Here is a 19,903-nt window from a genome sequence, read left to right on the forward strand (position 1 = left end):
GAAACAACATGAACAGTTGTGATTAAGTACCGCATTTATTCCATTCGTTCAGATATAGCAAACAGTAAACGGACACGAAGAACGTCTACAGCTTCCGACGTCATTTACTTCCGCACTGTGCGGTGAACTTAAGTAACCATCCTGCCGAAGTGTGAACAAAAGATTAGCTTTTCAGATCGTCAAGAACAGTTCCCTAACTACAACCAGTCCACACAGACCTTTCCATGGACGTTTGACATGCCTTGGTTCAGACCACTGACAGTACATCGAACTCTGTATACCATATCGTTCCAGTTCACGATATCCCGTGCACGCCTTTCACCCTCCTGCATGTTCAGGCCCCTATCGCTCAAAATCTTTTTCACTTCGTCCTTCCATTTTTATTTTAATCTCTCGTTCTCCATTTTCTTCCCACTTCTGACATATGTATATTCCTCTTTGTCAATCTTTCCTCACTCGTTCTCTCCATGTGAGCAAACAATTTCAATACACCCTCTTCTGCTGTTGGAGGTGTGCATGTTCTATGAAGGTGCGCGTTTATATGCACTTTATTCGTGTATATATATATATATATATATATATATATATATATATATATATATATATATATATATAAAGATAGATATATAGATAGATAGATATAGATATATAGGTTGAGAGAGAGAGAGAGAGAGAGAGAGAGAGAGAGAGAGAGAGAGAGAGAGAGAGAGAGAGAGTTAAAAAGAACATCGTAGACTTTGGGAAAACTTTCCTGGCGCGAGACGTGACTCTTAATTTCTTTCATTAGCGTGTTACAGTCATGAGGAAAAGGCCAGGTGGCAGTTTGTCAGACGTGCGAGATGAGAGTCCGACAGTCTTTACCTGTACTTTGATTTTGTTTCCTTTATAACTGATGGTTGTGGTTTTCATATACATGTCGATGGACATCGACAGGTTCATCTTTTCTACTTTGTTAATACACTTCCATGAGATCTAAAAAAAGAAAAGGTTTGTTTATGTTAACATTAAGTCGAGCTAAATGTTTACAATTTCCGGCTGAAAATCTTTCATTCAATCTGAATTATTTTCCAGTAAACATTGGCTTCGAAAACGTTGACCAGAAAGCTCCCCATTTGGTTCTATGTTACAGAACAGTTGAAATCACCACCAATTCTTTCTTAAATCATTCGCTAAAAAGACAAGGAGTAACGCGTAATCTACCAACCCTTAACGTTTATTGTTCAGATTATAGAAGCATAAACAATCTAGTTTTGTTAACTGTAAATCTAAAATTTGCATATCTACGTTTTGATCAATCACGTCATTTGAATTCTTTTTATCCTGAGTTTCAGTTTCAAACAGTTTAATTTTAGAGTTAGATCTGTATAAGAGAGATTCCATTAACCAAAAGTTGTCATTAACTTAATGCTAAGTTTTGGACTTCGGGATCTCCTCCATCTCTTCCATTAGGTCCAGAGACCTTGCAAGCACTTTTAGTTTACTGAGCAATCAAACTTCAGTGTGTGGTATGAGGTCTTTTATTATCAGCTTCAATGTGCCGCAGACGTATCTTACATCTCTGTTTTACAAAACTGGCGTCCCATTTGAGTCGATTCTTTAAACTACACCATTCAGGATGTGTTTAAAGTCCAGAACTGCCTTTCACAAAGCTAACTGTTGGATAACATTTCTCAGCGGAGGATTTGGAAAAGTGTCATCTTTCTTACAAAGGACGAAAAACCCATTCCTGTACCTACCACCGAAGGTGTCCTGCCTACATGCAGGTAGACACTGGCCTCTGCTTAGCCATGTAACTCTCTGCAGCGTAGTTGTGAGTGTCTGATAAACACCTGTTTTCAGGCAGTATTCTAAGTAACTCGTCTTTGACAAAGAAATCAGTGAAAACCATCTTGAACATAAACACCAACTGGGTTTGTCCGATATTCCCATGGATTTAAGTTGGAATTGATTCTCATGGATGCATTGAACACCGAATGTATTTTGGTAATATTTTTTCACAATTAATCTTCCATGTTGTTTTGGGGTAGTCTAAATCCTCATAGTTGCTCTGTTACAGGTGAGCTATAGTCTTTTTTTTCTTTTTTAATTACTAAAAACGTTGTTTTAAATAAGGCAAAAACGGAGTGTGCACCAGATGCCATTATCTCTTTGAACATCTTGCCCTTATTTAACTTTTCATTAACTTGTTAACAATTGAGCAATAATAAAAGACTTTTGTAGCATCAGTAAATTTCACTTCATGCCTTGTTAAAACTGCCGGTTCGGATGTTTGATTTTGCTGTTAAGTCCTCCACTTTCTTCCCGCCAATTCCGAAATTAGTCAGGTAATGAGGCGCCAAATTTCCTATAATTTCTCTAAAAGTGCTTCTGAAGTTTTCGCCATTATGTTTCATCGAAAGTGAAAAAAACTAAGACAGGAAAATAAACTTGGAATTTTCTCTCAACATCCGTGAACAAAATGTCTTTCTTTCCATTCACTGTTGAAAGGGTAGGCTTTTAATCTCATACATTGCACACTCAACACTGACATAAAAAAGCACTCATGCCCTCACCGTCGCTCCGAAACTTGCTTAACGTATGACGTTCATAAAAGAAAATCTGTGAACTCAAAACCTCACTTTTCACAAAAATGGAACAAAAGTTTAGTATCTATGAACCCATGTTTCACACGACCTATACTTAACCAGGGCTTGCCAAGTGGCCGTGGGAAACCATGGAAATGTCTGTTGGGCCTGGATGTGGATAGCGGGTTGTGGTGGTTTCAGTGCATTACGCATGACAGATAAGAGAATGGATGGGAGCGAATGAGGCCTTCATTCGTATGTTCCTATCTCATCCTCGCTAAAGAGGGAAGCGGCCGAATAGTATATAAAAAAAAAGATGTTTAGTTAACACATTAACGCAGTGTACAGACTTACTAACCAATAAACACTGAATGTGGAAAACCCTTTGTGTGAACCTACCAACCAACCCACAAAAACTCGTATGTGGATTGTCAACCCAAATTTTCCGAACACAACAAGTATTTTGTAGACACTAATACAATAAAGACTTCGACCGGCGTACCACCCTATATTCTAGTAACTTAAATCATTATTCTATAGCAGTGTCTTCTCTGCCCAGGTTGCCACGGTATTACCGAGAGCCAAAGATATTTCTGAAGACTGCATAAGCTTTCACTTACATATCATAACATAGTGACATATTTAGTTTTCTTGCAGTATATCAGCAATCTAATATTGGTCATGACAGGTTAAAAGATTGTTCTATGTTCCTACTGTATGAATTAATCAATTTGCTTTATAGTAACACAAATTATAAACAAGCTATCTTAAGGAATTTGATATGGGATAGGGATGTCATGAAATATTATAATTTTGGGGTTAGCATGAGTGAAATATGAAAAATGAGATTAGATCACTTCAGTATAAAAAAGGTTGAAAACCTTTTTTTTGAGGCTTATCAGCCCAAACTTTACTTATACAATAGAATGTATACAGATGAAACAACCAACATTTTACAAACCAAAGGTTTTCGTTTATACCATCACAACCAGAATGCCAACAGACTCGCTAGCTCATAATTTCGTAGCTCAATAGTGATACATTACTAAGCAATCCCAGTGTTACTATTGATCCTTGATATATGCTTAAAAAACCTTCCTCATGTCGACTCATACCCAGACACCATAGGTCCGGACCTGTGTCGGCTTTAGGCTCAGAAAACTGCATATTTTCACTTTTTTTTTTATCTCACCGACTTCGTTCGGATTCCGAGACGTCCCCAGACACCTGTGTCGATTTTTTGGCTCGGAAAAGCACTCCAACAATCACGGATATTTTTTTATCTCACCAACTTCGTTCGGTCTCCACTTCTCCCCACCCTGTATCAAGCTCCTCTCTGTCCCAACTTATGGGTGGGAGGGAGTGCTGACTCCACCCACTGTCACTGCCACTCATCACTAAACCCCACATGGTGATCAACACCGTCACTGCTGGTGTTGCCACCCATATAATGTTTAATAGTAATCCTATCCAAGCTTCCATCTTCCCTAGCCTACACAACGCGAGTAGTCTACTAGGCAACAACGCTTTTGCTACCAATTGTAGGGGCATAAAGAAGAGTCGTTACTTGATAGTTGATGACGGTCAAGTAAGATTACCTGGGGGCCCATAAGCCATGGTTTAAGTAAAACTTCTAAATAAGAAAATTTATGACCCAATTAGGACAATGAACTGCCAAGCCTACTGTGACCACTCACTTTCCTGTACGCTAAGGAAAGGCCGCAAACATTCTTACATTTGATATTTAATGCTACTAACAGTGTTAGAATAATATGGCATGCATCTTAACATATAAGCTAATAATAACTAAAATACCCTGATAATTCACCGGTGTAAGGGAATATTTACTTAATGCACTTAGAATTCAAAACAAGCAGCATACTATAATTCCTACCGCACAGCATAAAACTGACGAGCGACTCTGCTTAGTCTTCGGCGGTAAAAGTTTACTTAAGGGAGCATCAACTGGTTACACATGTACTTACGGTCAATTCTATCTGCAAGTACACGGGGATGCGGCGGTCCTTGCCAAGCGATGGCCAACGTTCCCCAGGTCAAGTCGGCCTGTACGTACAATTTTACATTTAGCGCGGTGCTCCCACACACGTCCTTTGTACAGCTCACTGTTTCCGTCCACACAATGCAAGATTCTATTTAGTCCCAAATTGGTCCGCGGCCCCTTCTGTAGTTCCACCCGTAGTGTTGCCCTGTTGGAAACGAAGTTATCAGTGTCTCTTGCAGACATACTATTGGCTCGTTGCTTTTACAAGAGGACGAGCCTTGCACACTTTATAATGACATCCTGTGTAAGAGCGAGGTATGGCTTACCGGAATTCATGATATATGTTAGCGTTTTACCCCCTGGGCTGGGCAAACCTGTCTCCAAGGTGGTTGGATATTCACTAGCCCCCGTTTCTATTCTGCGTAATGTAGGATGCCATTTGTTGTATTACCAAGGCAATTATTTCAAGTTTCCGTGGTTGATTACTCCACTAATTCGCTTTTACACTTTTAAACACGCAATATATTTTCGTTGTCACCTTTATTGTTACTTTAATCATTCTTAAACTCTAAAGTTTTGTTTCCTACTAACTAAACAATTCTACAGGAATATCTTTAATCGGTGATCTTTCGATACGTGAGTGAAGCGTGGAGTGACCCCAAGCTATCATAATGGTTCATAACCCTGGCGACATAGGCCGTCCTGAGGTAGGCCTAATATTGAGACACACACACACACACACACACACACACACACACAAACGCCATGTCCGCCAACCTGCTCCGTCCTGTTATATATATATATATATATATATATATATATATATATATATATATATATATATATATATATAAACAATCACATGTTTACCAAATGGCGTCCTAGCTTCGTCTCTTCGATGTATATCAACTGACTGTTGTATTCCTCTCTTGTGTCTCCCCTGATGATGTGATTATTACACGAAAGTGCACTTGGGAACTTTTCGTGTTTCATTTTCCCCGTGGACTCATAGGAATATATATATATATATATATATATATATATATATATATATATATATATATATATATATATATATATATATATAATATATGGGGTGACTGTGTTGTTGACTGGCTGGTGAGGATATTCACTGTGTGTATGGTTCATGGTGAAGTGCCAGAGGATTGGCGGAATGCATGCATAGTGCCATTGTACAAAGGCAAAGGGAATAGAGGTGAGTGTTCAAATTAAAGAGGTATAAGTTTGTTGAGTATTCCTGGAAAATTGTATGTAAGGGTATTGATTGAGAGGGTGAAGGCATGCACAGAGCATCAGATTGGGGAAGAGCAGTGTGGTTTCAGAAGTGGTAGAGGATGTGTGGATCAGGTGTTTGCTTCGAAGAATGCATGTGAGAAATACTTAGAAAAACAAATGGATTTGTATGTAGCATTTATGGATCTGGAGAAAGAATATGAGTGAGCTGATAGAGTTGCTCTGTGAAAGGTATTAAGAGTATATGGTGTAGGAGGTAAGTTGCTAGAAACAGTGAAAAGTTTTTATCGAGGCTGTAAGACATGCGTACGAGTAGGATGGGAGGAAAGTGATTGGTTTCCATTGGATGTCGGTTTGCGGCAGGGGTGCGTAAAGCCTCCACTGTTGTTTAATTTGTTTATGAATGGAGTGGTTAGGGAGTTAAATGCAAGAGTTTTGGAGAGAGGGGCAAGAAAGCAGTCTTTTGGGGATGAGAGAGCTTGGGAAGCGAGTCAGTTGTTCGCTGATGATACAATGCTGGTGACTGATTCGGGTGAGAAACTGCAGAAGTTGGTGACAGTTTGGTAAAGTGTGTGAAAGAAGAGAGTCGAGAGTAAATGTGAATAAGAGTAAGGTTATTAGGTTTAATATTGAGAGACAAATAAATTGAGAGGTAAGTTTGAATGGAGAAAACTGGAGGATATCTGGGAGTGGACGTAGCAGCGGATGGAACCATGGAAGCAGAAGTGTGTAACAGGGTGAATGAGGGGGGCGAAGGTTCAAAGAGCGCTGAAGAATGTGTGGAAAGCGAGAGAGTTATCTCGAAGAGCAAGAATGGGTATGTTTGAAAGGAAAGCGGTTCCAACAATGTTATATGGTTGTGAGGCATAGTCTATAGATATGGTTGTGCACTACTTCCCTGCAAAAGTCGTCCAAACGCCTCTCTCTTCTCTTTCACTAACAATCTTACTTCTTCATCCCACCATTTACTACCCTTTCTAATCTGCCCACCTCCCATCTTTCTCATGCCACAAGTATCTTTGCGCAAGCCATCACGGCTTCCCTAAATACATCCCATTCCTCACCCACTCCCCTTACGTCATTTGCTCTCACCTTTTGCCATTCCGCACTCAATCTCTCCTGGTATTTCGTAACACAAATCTCCTCTCCAAGCTCACTTACTCTCACCACTCTCTTCTCCCCAACATTATCTCTTCTTTTCTGAAAACCTCTACAAATTTTCACCTTCGCCCCCAAAAGATAGTGATCAGGCATCCCTCCAGCTGCCCCTCTCAGCACATTAACATCCAAGTCTCTCTTTCACGCGCCTATCAATTAACACGTAATCTTACTCACATATGTTTACTTATGTATATCTCTCTCTTTCTAAACCAGGTATTCCTAATCACCAGTCCTTTTTCAGCACAAAAAATCCACAAGCTCTTCATTTCCAACACTTAACGCCCCATGTACATCAATTATACCCTGAACTGCCACATTTCTCACCTTTGCATTCAAAGCACCCATTAATATACATATACATATATATATATATATATATATATATATATATATATATATATATATATATATATACACACACACGTGGGTGTGTGTGTGTGTGTGTGTGTGTGTGTGTGTGTGTGTGTGTGTGTGTGTCTGCGCTTGCTGATAACCACGAGGAAAATGAAATACGATTACAAGTCCCAAGTGCACTTTCCTATATAAAGACATCGTCAGGGGAGATACAAGAATGATTATACACGAAAATGCATTTGGGACTTAACGTGTTTCATTTACCTTGTAGTTATCAGCAAATACTAGATCATGCGATCACTGTGACCTTTGCAATATATATATATATATATATATATATATATATATATATATATATATATATATATATATATATATATATATACATACACACACACACACAACCTGCAAGAGGTTATACTGTAAGTGCAATGTCACTTTGGCGGGACTGTATATTTGGGAGTACGGATTCCTCAAAGAATTTTTCACTTCAAAGGATTGTACACTTCCTTGCCACTGTTAGTATCGCAGTCTTGGTCTGTAGGAGCCTTTAGAAAGGTTCTGAGACTCTTTCATGGAGATTGGTCATGAGTTAGTTATACAGAAAACTAAATGACTCTACTGAAACAGATGCAAAGTTTTTGGTTGGCTATTTCGGTTCTTTTACTCCCTGTGCGAGCGGATGTAATCTACTTTCCTATTCTGTTTACTGGGAAAGGCAGTTATTCGTCATGAAAACGAATAAGTACTTTGTTACGTGAATTCTGTTCACATGATAAAGTTAGAATAGTTTTCAAAACAAAAGAACACAACCCAATTTTTTTTCAAGTGCAAATCACAATACTCCTGGAAAGTTGCAGTCGTCTGCTGGCGACCAAAATGAGGGAAATAGCTATAATGTTTTGTGCGCTTCCACGATGAAAAATGACAAGAGGACAGACATGTAGCCACAAACACTTCTGGGAACACCACGAACATATTGCCAAATCGCTGACCCGCCTTTCTTAATACTTAATCCCATTCACCAACATGACAACGCAATGTTAGCAGTGTGATTCTCGGTGTTAGCCAACCTCACCAAACATTTTACCCCTCCTTAGACAAATGAATATATAGACGACTAGATACACGAATAAAACTTTCATGTATTTCTCGTCATCTGATGAATAGGAGACAATAATACAATCACATGCAAAGCTGAATCCTTGAAATTATTTTCAGAAATAAAAACACACATATCACAGTCATATATATATATATATATATATATATATATATATATATATATATATATATATATATATATATATCTAGTGAGACCACACTTAGGTATGTAGTGAACTTCTGAACACCGCAGTTTAGGATGGATGTGAATTCTCTAGACAGCACACAGGGGAGGATGTCAAAAATTATCCTTGGTATTAAGAATCATTGTTATGAAAAAACACAAAAATTAAATGATAAAAATTACCATATCGGGCATTCACAGGATTGCGATAGAACGTCAGAATCGTTCAAAGACATCAAAAATCAACGGGAGAACAATTTCAACCAAATCAAAACGTAACATAAAATTCTCCGCATGTTCGAAACGGTTATTATGCCTAATTATAAACGCATTCCTCAAGGAAGGTGAAGAGTAAAGGAGTGAGAAGATTGAAGTGCACAAGTGGATAAAACAGGATAAACAAGAACAATGAGAGTCAAATACTCAAAAAATCTGACTAAAAGGACTCAACAACAATGGATTTAAACCTATATATTCTAGATTTGATAATGATTTAGGAATATATTGGTTTAGAAACAGAGATGAAGATTGAACTACCTTACCAATAACATTATAAGCGCAAAAAAAAAATTCTAGGTACAAATTACGTGATAACATGTGTGAGTAGGCGAGTGAGAACAGTAACTGTCTAGCGTGAACAACGTACCCAGTAACTGCCTAGTGTGAGTAACGTACCCAGTAACTGCCTAGCATGAACAACGTACCCAGTAACTGCCTAGCATGAACAACATACCCATTAAGTGCCTAGCATGAACAACGTACTCAGTGACTGCCTAGTGTGAGTAACGTACCCAGTAACGGCCTAGCATGAACAACGTACCCAGTAACTGCCTAGTGTGAGTAACGTACCCAGTAACTGCCTAGCGTGGACACGTACCCAGTAACTGTCTAGCATGAACAACATACCCATTAAGTGCCTAGCATGAACAACGTACTCAGTGACTGCCTAGCGTGAACAACGTACCCAGTAACTGCTTAGCGTGAACAACGTACCCAGTACCTGCCTAGCGTGAACAGCGTACCCAGTAACTGCCTAGCGTGACCGACGTACCCAATACAGTTGCCTTACATTCTTATATTCTTATCTTGAGTTAAGAAAGTAGCTTGATCCCCCTGACAAACTTGAAATCACCAGAAACGTAATGGTTAAACAACGTTCGGTATGTAACGAAATTAACTGACACGACCAAAAGAAAAAGTTGACAAGTGATAGTAATTATGTTGCTTACCTTCCGCAGTCTGGCAGGTGTAGGGATGTGACGGACGTCACTCACCAGTGACGAGGCTTTCAGGAAATTAACATTTCATAAATTTTCAATATAATAACATTACGTTCAGAGACGCTGTAATTCACTCAAGTCTTTTATCACCATATGTCCAGTATTATCCACAAACCATTTCAGTCACTGTCTTTCACGAAATATAACGTATTATTCACCGGTATCTTCACGTAGCAATATTCCTGCCATATTTTTCTCCATTCGTTGTTTGTTGCAAACTTTTGGTATCTTCCCCAGCCACGTTATTGTCCAGCAACGTTTCTACCACAATGCTCAGCAATCTCAGTGTTTTTACCACACTCTTACACTAGCACAACATGTGACATGTTTTTCATAACTTCATAATGCTATCAAATCACCATATCGTACCCAGGTCCTGCACGTCACAATAATAACATCACATTGATTACTAATACTGTATGCTCTTGTTATGTTTTAGTCTTCAGTCTTATTATGAGAACATAGCGTTCCTTTCGTGACTCACTGTTCACAGTTGAGTAGATAAGTTATGGTAGCCAGATTTAACGAGGCTGCAATTTCCAAGATTCACCTCATACCATTTCCTAAACAGTTTATGTATAGGAATAAACCCAAATCATTCGCTGGATTTTTCTACAGGAATGTATTTTAATGTTACCTAAAACGTGTCTGAATTTTTCTGATGATGGTCCTTCATTTGATGTTCGTTCAAATCACTTGCACTGTTAAGTGGCTCACGGCCTGCTTACTCCCATGACACACACTGAAGTATCACAATTAACGGAAATCAGAGTTAACGACATGATCGTAATACTATCATCATCATCTTTTGCTCAGCTTCACTCGAGTGTCATTATTTATACAACTAATATATTATACACCAGCTGCAATACATTATATACGATGTATTATACACCAGCTGTACTACAATGTATACGATATGCCACACACCAGCTGCACTTCAATGTATATATGTTACACATCAGCTGTACTACAATGTATACGATATACCACACACCAGCTGCACTTCAGTGTATACGACATATTCCACGTCTTCCTTCCTGGGAGCTCACGGCAGGACTGACGGTGCTGACCTCCACCTGGTCCTAGGGTGTGGACGCTTCCAGCCCGTAAAAGGTCACAGGCAATGGTTTTTGACCATCGAACCGATTGCGCCAATGACTGGGTCATTGCTGATCAGAAAAAAAACCTTATGCAGGGTGCCTCCTGGTGTCTCAACTTCTTAATGTCATTAAAAGGCTGGCTTTTTAAACTTACAGTCACTGTTATTTGTCTTTATATTCACGACATGGCTGGGCGAGGCTCGCTGGTGATCGGTCGTTTGACGATTCCGCGTCATCGCGGTCAGTTGTGCTGGCTCGGGGCGTTGTGTTGGGTGGGTCAGGTGAGGCAACACTGCCGATGAAGCGCTGGTGTTTCTCATAACATAACATAACGTCAAGGAGAAAATTAATAAACTCCCTTAAACATATAAAGTAAAACTGGGCGAAGCAATCATCTTCTCAGGTTTTGATGAAGCCAACGCAGAAAAGTCGAGCCATCCGACACAAACCTGGGTATGTGAAACAAATGGCAAGCCTGAGGAACCTTGGACACGAGTGTACACAGTTATCATCGACTCCTCCCATGTCCCTCCTGGTTTCCCGCCTGATGCTTTCTCTCTCCATTACTGGCTATGCTGTGGTCACGTCCGTTACTTGTAATGACGTACAGACTTGAAGCTTGTTCGACTATGGTTCCCATTAGAAACAATCGCTTTTCGAAACACTCGAGAGTGAGATTCGATACTGGCAATGATTCATGAATAAGAAACATTAGGCGCGAACGTCTGAGTCGCCAACATTATATCTACGTTGTGGTAGCTCATAACTGGGACACATCAAGGAATCACCATAAATACCTTCAAATAACTTCGATGTGCATTTTGCTTATACTCTTTTGCTCTGGTAAAATAATCTCGGATATTTCGAATCTTGAATCTATCAAACAGCTCGTACCAACTGACCAGATGTAATATAAGATAAGCCTGTCATTATGTTTTGCCGGTTTTAAGCGAAACAGGGAAGAGTTTTATTTCGATGTACTCACACACACACACACACACACACACCCATGAAACTGATCGCCGTGTGTGCGCGCGTGTGTGTGTGTGTGTGTGTGTGTGTGTGTACCTATGATTACACAGAATATTTTCCTTCAGACATGTTTCACCAAAAACTATAGTATAATTAGCATTAATGAGTTTTGGGCTTTTCTAATTTCACTGATCTAAAGGTAAAATGTTTCGGAAATGAAAGTAGCTAATCTTCATCAGTTTCGGGCGTTGATCACGAATATGACGCTTGAATTTTGTTAATTGGCTCTAGGTTTGAAGATATGAGTTGGGTCCCAATATGTACGATTTGAACTGATTTCGGCGTTGCGTGTGTTTGAGACAAGATGTGGCCGCTCTGAGTGCGGGATGTGGATAATGTAATCAGCACCTTAGGTATTGCATCGTCCTACTTCACATCATAACCTTCGAGGGAGACGTCCAATAAATACGTGTCGTCCTCTCCCTAAATTCTTTTGTTCGTACTCCGACTTTTCTATTTGTGTCCTGCTCTTGTCATGCAACTGTTGTTCCGTGACCCTAAAGCTGTATTCGAGTTAGAGGTTGTCTGAATAATTCTATTCGGAGTGCAAGCCAGTTCCATTTTATAGATAACATACAACACAATACTTGCTGCATCTAGCAGTGCCGTATACCGGTCTTCTATCATTCTGCTGAAATGTTTTGCTCCGGGTTGTGCCAAGGACCACGTTTGATTGAATGTTGAGTGATTCTTTCCCCTAAAGTCAACAAGGATGCCTCGTAAGTGCGTGGAAAGTGCAGGTAATTTTTGTCATGTTCGTTGGGATGTGTCTTTTGCAACACAGAATCGTGCCATAACCCCGATCATCAGGAAAGCCTACAATTTTCACTTAAGTTGTAAGGTTGGGCACCAGGACAAGAGTTGGGACCCGGGAACACCTGTGCTGCAATGCTTGTGCTGCAATCGATGCCTTTTGTCTTGCCCACGGTGTGGAGGCAGCCAACAGATCACGTCATTGACTGTTCCTTCTTCACTTAGCCTCCAGTCCAGCAAGGTATTTCTAAGAAGATAAATTGATAAAGGACTTCCCGCTCTGGAACCCTGGAATCTGGGGAAGGACAGGATGACGAAATTTGTGAACCATGTTAGCCATCAACATCAAGAGATCCTGATTTCCCAACCAACGTGACGTCTGCTGAACCACACAGGATCACACAGAATGAACGAAGCGACTTCGTCAGAGATCTGGAATTATTGAAGAGGAAGGCAGAAGTGTTGGGCTTAGAGATTGCTTCAAGGGAATCTCCTTGATGAAAATTTAGGTGTCTATGTTTCGTACCCGCCTGAAAGACTTCGCTCAATTCTTTGATATGGAAGATAACCTCGTCTCTCCAAGTCAACCCATGCGCATGTTGGTGGAGCCTGTATGCTTTGTCATTGGCCCTAAACAAAGAAAACGTGCTGGGATAGGGCTAAAGAAAACGTAGATTCATCTACACTTTCCTCACACTTTCTATACCTTCCCTCACAGTATACATACCTTCCCTCACAGTATCCATACTTTACTCTCAGTTTCCGTGCAACTTAGGGCTCAGAGCTGCGTGACGTCACAAGCCCAGGTCCGTTGTTTGAGTCTGAGTAGGTTGACTTGGTGTATATACTCTTAGATGTAGATGGTTATGGAACTTACTCGCTGACCCTTTGCCCTCCATCGGGCATCATCAGGCTAATAGAACTGAACTAAACAAAATCTTGGAAACACAGTGTATGACGTATGTACAGAGAGGAAAACTAACATCTTGGAGAATGTGTTATCTCCATGACGGCGGGAGGAGACTGAGGTCTGTAGGTCATCTGATCGCACGTGTGAGGTTAACTATATTTTCAGCTTCATTGATGCTAATTATGCTATGGTCTTTAATATATATATATATATATATATATATATATATATATATATATATATATATATATATATATATATATATATATATATATATATATACAGAGAGAAAGAGAGAGAGAGAGAGAGAGAGAGAGAGAGAGAGAGAGAGAGAGAGAGAGAGAGAGAGAGAGAGAGAGAGAGAGAGAGAGAGAATCTGGAACCAAAGAGTTTCTTTGTCAACGGGAGAGACAGCCATAGTACCGTCAGAACGAAAAAGTGAGGGAAAGGTAGAGCGACAGAGGTTGGTAGGGATGCCCTCAGCTAAAGACTAGAAAGACCTATCAGTGGATGACGAGGAGAGGTTATCGCACTTCCTTTCAATAAAGGAATGCTTTGCCTTACGGATAACGTGCTTGCTGCGAATACGGGTAGTGATAAAAGCTGAATGGGAAACAGAGGAAGGAGAGTTTTTCCAAGCCCAATATGCCTAATCCCTTGCCTGAATGGCCTCAGAACAGGAACGGTTGAACAATGGATTTGTTGAGGAAGTAGTCTTGGAGGAAAAGAGGATAAATGTATCTCTTCCCTCAAGAATAACCTCTGTTATGCGTTTGGCGGAGACAGAAGCATCACCACATAAGATACAGTAATTTACCCGAGGAAACTCAGAAGAGAAGTTACGTAAGGTGTTCCAGTCAGCTTTGTTGAGGTGCCAGTATTTACGCTCAGAAGGGGCTGCTGGTGGGAGAGGTGCCATTAAAATAGATACATTTGTGAGAGCATGATCAGATGAACCAATTGGGGTGGAGATTGTGTATTTACTGTGAGATGAACTAGAGGTGAAAAACAAATTCAGAATATTTGGAAAGTGGTCACAGCGGTCAGGTACATGGGTAGGATGGGAGATGATTTGCTCTGAATCATTGAGAACGGAAAACGTGAGGGCTTTGATCCCTCCACCAACCTTATGGGAGGAATTCAACCATTTCCTATGGTGAATGTTGAAATCCCCGAGGTAGAGGACCTCGGCTTGCGGGTGAGAGGTTGTCACAGTTTCATAGCAGGAGTCTAGATTCTCGATGAAGGATACAAAGTTTGTAGAATCAGAAGAGCAATAGGCGAAACAAAGGGCAAGTGTGGTAGTAAGGTGACATAATTTGAGCCTCATTACATCAAACTTTGGAGAGTCAAGGCCCTTGAGGTGTGCAACAGGTGTGTTTATGTTGGAATAAGCACAAACACCAACTTCGAACAGAGTCGTGAGTAGAGGTTATAGTTAGATATGAAAAAGGGACGAGTGAGTACATCATTAGACAACAGTGTCTCAGAGAGAAGTAAGATATTAGGAGAGGTAATAGACAGATGGTGTTCAAGTGATGAGAGGTTACTAGAGAGACCACGAATGTTGGTATAGTGAATAGAAAAAGAGGAAGGTCTCACAGAGAGGGAATGGTCGTGGTAGGGGCCGGTACTACTACTGCCAGAGCCCTCACTCTTATTGGCAGTAGAGTCAGGCAGAAACCTGGATATTTTTAACACCCCCTGATGCCATAGATTTGATGAGCTCTGCCATGATGATATTTATAGATGTTTGAGCGGACAGGAACCGGCAAGAGTGATCATGTGAAAAAGTAATAAATAATGAGAGGTTTGATTAGGTGTGTGGTGCATGTAAGATGATGGTATGACTAGCCCGGTAGTCCTGTTTTGACGAGACAGAAAGTAAGACCAGCAATCAGGCCTGACATGGAGAGTGTAAGATGGTTCCGGGCACCACTTTAACGCTCCTCCTTCGGGACGGGAGTACCACCCTGGGCGGCTGCTGTCATCAACCTACTACCTAATGAATTGCTCCAAGGGGAGGAGACGGGATGATCCTCGAGTTAGCTGGGGTACTGGGAGGAGCCAGTGCACTACCACCTGAGCCCTCTTCCTCACTGGTGGTAGAGTCACACAACAAAGTGTAGTCAGAGTATGGCTTATACTTGCAGGGGTCGTGGGAGGGGGTCATTACTCTAGTGCCTGAGCCCTACCTCTCGCTGGTAGCAGAGTCACACCGGGTGAATACATACATGTACATCCTTTCTTAAGTCAAGTACCGTTTGATCTCGCACTATATATACAAAAGGGTTTTGACCTATACAAGGCTTATGGTCCGGATGAAAGTTCAACACATGCACTGAAGATGTGCACTGATATACTTGATAACCACATGAAATACTTTTCAAGATAGTGATGGAAAAAGACAAAGTGGTAAGGAGAGTGAGAATGGCGAACATCATACCAATCCATAAGAAAAAATCAGGAAGAGGCGCTGAAGTACAGACTCGTACCCTGACGAGTGCAGTCTGCAAGTCTGTAGTTGTAGTTGTTGCTGCTGCAATTGTTCTTATTGTCGTTGTTGTTGTTGTTGTTGTTGTTGTTGTTTTAATGAATTTATCGCCTACAGATGAAGATAAAGGTAGGGAAAGACTGAGATGAGCTTTAGTATGAACTTAATCGTATCATCCGAAGATTTCTAACATTTTCGAAAAGGACCAAGTATCTATGTACATATACATATATACAAGTAAATTTCTATGGGTATTTTAGTCATGGTTAAATGTGCTTTTAGTAGTAAATACCCAGTCTTCATCTTATTTCTCGACAATTAAGACGATGCGTCAGCAGGACCTGTGACACTTTCGCCCGTAGTTGTATCTTTTGTTGATCGCCGTGACTCCAGTACTCTGTGCTTATCAACAAATTTTCGTCATAAGATTATTCTTACAAGCTCTACTGCGGCATATCTACAGATTTCGAGAAGGACTGGATATCCCTTGTTAGGATAAAAGACGTAAGATATTACCCCTCACTTCTCTTTACTCTTCTACAAAATTAATCTGTTTCTTGGCATTGAAAAATATCCAAGTACCTGAGATTAGAATTTCCTAGAGTCTACTTCCTCACAGTAAGTTAGGGTGTTCCTCCCATTAACATACAACCTAATGACAATTATACAATAGCATCATCTAGATATAATTACTGTAACTGCTAAAGTTAACGATTGAAATCCCACTTTCCTGTTAAGTATGAGAAGGTTCTGCTCCACTAACACCGGAGATGGATCATTCTCTTGGGTACTTGGGGCGAATTCCCGAGTCCAGTGGTGCCATGAAATCAAGAGAGAAGTAAAAATCTCGTCCCGATGAGCTCGTCTCTGGGAATAAAGTGAGCAGCGGACGGTTTTATGTGGGGGTAAATCAACAACAAACGCTGTCAATCCTTTCCCTCTAGCTTGTTAAAGTAAATGGCTGGCATTACACAGTATTTTGTTTCGTTTACCCCGCTGCTGGAGAACTGATGATCTTAAACCATATGTATCAGTGCGTGTTACTGCAAGGGCATGTAGCAGCGCTCTCTGGCATTTTTTTTTTTTTTCGTTTCCATCCAATCCATCTAAAATTGAAATTGTTCCCGAGTTCTCTAGCATCTATTTGTGCTAGATGTGAAATTTGCCTACCTACACATACACCTCCTCACTGTAAGTGACGGCAGCTCTAATATCGTAACGCCGTGTTTCCTTTCGACGCTCATATCATAACCATATATTCCGTGGCCAAGACAAATCTTATGTAATTCTCATTTGGAAGGAGGGACGCATCCCACGCAGCGAGACCACACTCCAACAACTCAAAGACAGTACATAGAACAAGACTCCCAGAGAACAACCAGCACCTCATACGCACCACCAGTCAATACAAGGATACGACCAGTAAACAATATCTGAGAAAGAAATCGTCGCCACCGACACAGCATAACTTAGCACAAAGGAACCCCGCAACACACATCACGAGCAACACCCAGCAACACTACTGTAACTCTATTTCCAACACAAAGCGCGAGGGGAGAAGCGCAGAGCCTCTAATGATGTCGTCTAAGTTGTTTAGATCCCACAAATCTAAACAGACGAGGAAGGAATTTGTGGCGACGATTTCTCGAAAACAAATGGTCGTGGCGGATCCCCAAGCCTCCATCTGTATTTGTTAGCGCTCTGGTTCCTGGCCGCTAACTCCTGGAGTTGCTGGCCGATGCAGGAGTTTGGCGAGGTGGGCCATGGGGCAGCCAGAGGCATCAGACTGTCAGGAGTTTTGAAGGACAGTGATCTGCAGTGAGGAGTGAGAGGCATCAAGTTAGGAAGAGAAGAGAGCGGCAGCGAAGAAAGGTATGAGTAGTGAGGGGGATATCAAGCTACTGCGTCTTGTAGTGGAGGGAAACCAGATTGAGACGCATGGTTTTTTTGGGGGATCTATTCGTAGTAAGTAGTAATGGGAGGCGAGCATCAGTTAGGGAAACAAGATGCCAGCGAGCAGTTAGGGAGAGTGAGATGTGATGAGTTGTGAAGGGGTGAGTGGGGGAGTTGTTGTGATGACTAAGTTGTGAGAGGATACAAAGTTGATTGACCGACACAACAAAATCTGTCGGGCAAAGGATAAGATGGCTTGCCATATCCTAGTGTGAGTACCATTACAGGAGGAGCATATATAACCATAATCTCAAGATGAATTACTTGTCATCATGTATACTGAGGGAATGATGGGAAAACTTAAAAGTTAAGTTCGAATGAGAAGGGGTGAAGCAGGTGGTAGTTTCCATCAAGTTTCATCATGAATAAATGAATAATAAAAAAATTCGTCTTCGATGCATAAGAATATGCGTAAACAAACTGGGTAGCGTTGTAAAGCGTGTGCTGCTTTTAAAGGAGAGAGATATTCTTTTCTTTTTCATAGAATATTTTTGTACCAGACCTTTCTGGAATATGTATGAATTAGGTTTGAAATCTCACCATAAGAAGGAGGTCTAATCGTAAGTTTACAATATGAATGTAATAATGAAATTAAAGTAAACAAAGTGTGTAAGAGAATCTTTTATCTTCACACCCGGAGGCTGAAAGTGTAGCGTCAGAAGGATTAAAAACACACTTAACCATCTAGATCTCATTTAGTCTAATTTTTTCGGAGCAGTTTGGTATATGACTGCAGGAGGTACTCTAGTAGTTTCCCAAAGGAAGCTATAAGAAAAGTGTTATCAAGGTGATAAGGATAAACAGTTGAACTAGAGAAACAATCCTGGTAAAGATTATATATAAAGATACTGAGAGCCATTCAATAAATATCAGAAATACTGCCAAAAAGGATGATGCTTCATATCTCTGAACCAGTCTTCATGCGACATTACTAAAAGGACTTGATCCATACAAGGCTCATGTTCCTAAGATTTCACCATATATGCTGAGATTTATACAGATACGCGAGATAAACCACAAGAATAAGTGTTCAAGATGTCACTGGAGAGAAGCATAGCACCAAGGGACTGACTTGAAAGATAACAAGTATCATACCTATATATGAGAAAGTGGATCGAGAACAGGCGCTGAACTACAGACCGGTCTCAAGCGAGTGTAGTGTGTAAGGTTCTGAAAACGATTAGTAGAAAGCAAGTGGATGACTTTCTACAAAGGAGAAATTACTTAAGCGAGACACAGTAGTTATGTGTAACAAAACTTTCACAGTGCTACTAGAGGTGAGATCACTCTTAGAAAAGGGAAAGCTGGATGGTCTATATTAATCTGGATTTCCAGAAAGCATTTGACACTGACCCGCATGGCAGGCTGATTAAGAGGCTAGATCACCAGGCAAAGAATATGGGAAAAAACTACTACAATGGGTAAAATATTATCTCAGTGGGAGGGGAAAAGAAAACGAATGTTACAGGGATCATTTTCAAAGGGGTTTGGGGTTACCAGCGAAGTGCCACGTTTCGGTTCTGGGACCATTACTCTTCTGGTTCACTTAAATGATTTACCAGAAGGCATGGACTTCCACCTGAATATGTTTGCAGGTGGTGAAAATATCATGAGAGAAGTAAAAAACGAAGAATATTGCTTCGACGTACGAGGGGGACCTTAGCAGACTCTACAGTTGGTCTGATGAATGGTGGATGAAATTCAATCGGAACAAATGTGAAGTAATGAGGATGTGGTGAAATGAAGGAAGACCTC

At 40.6% G+C, this 19,903-nt stretch overlaps 1 long non-coding RNA gene across 4 annotated transcripts in view; it reads right to left on the reverse strand.

Moving 5' to 3' along the window:
• LOC139766317 (uncharacterized) overlaps positions 1-11,170 on the reverse strand; it is a 157,249-nt gene extending 146,079 nt beyond the window's left edge. For 3 of the 4 annotated variants that reach the window (XR_011716843.1, XR_011716845.1, XR_011716838.1), the window contains exons 1-2: positions 9,853-11,169; positions 4,550-4,771 (exon numbers count right to left, since the gene is read on the reverse strand). This is a non-coding gene — a long non-coding RNA (uncharacterized lncRNA). Of the gene's footprint in view, positions 1-4,549; positions 4,772-9,852 lie in introns of all 4 variants that reach the window. The other variant, XR_011716844.1, reaches the window with a different exon arrangement.
• Positions 11,171-19,903: the final 8,733 nt, after the last annotated feature.

Source organism: Panulirus ornatus, chromosome 4 (assembly GCF_036320965.1).
Source record: "Panulirus ornatus isolate Po-2019 chromosome 4, ASM3632096v1, whole genome shotgun sequence".
NCBI lineage: Eukaryota > Metazoa > Arthropoda > Malacostraca > Decapoda > Palinuridae > Panulirus > Panulirus ornatus.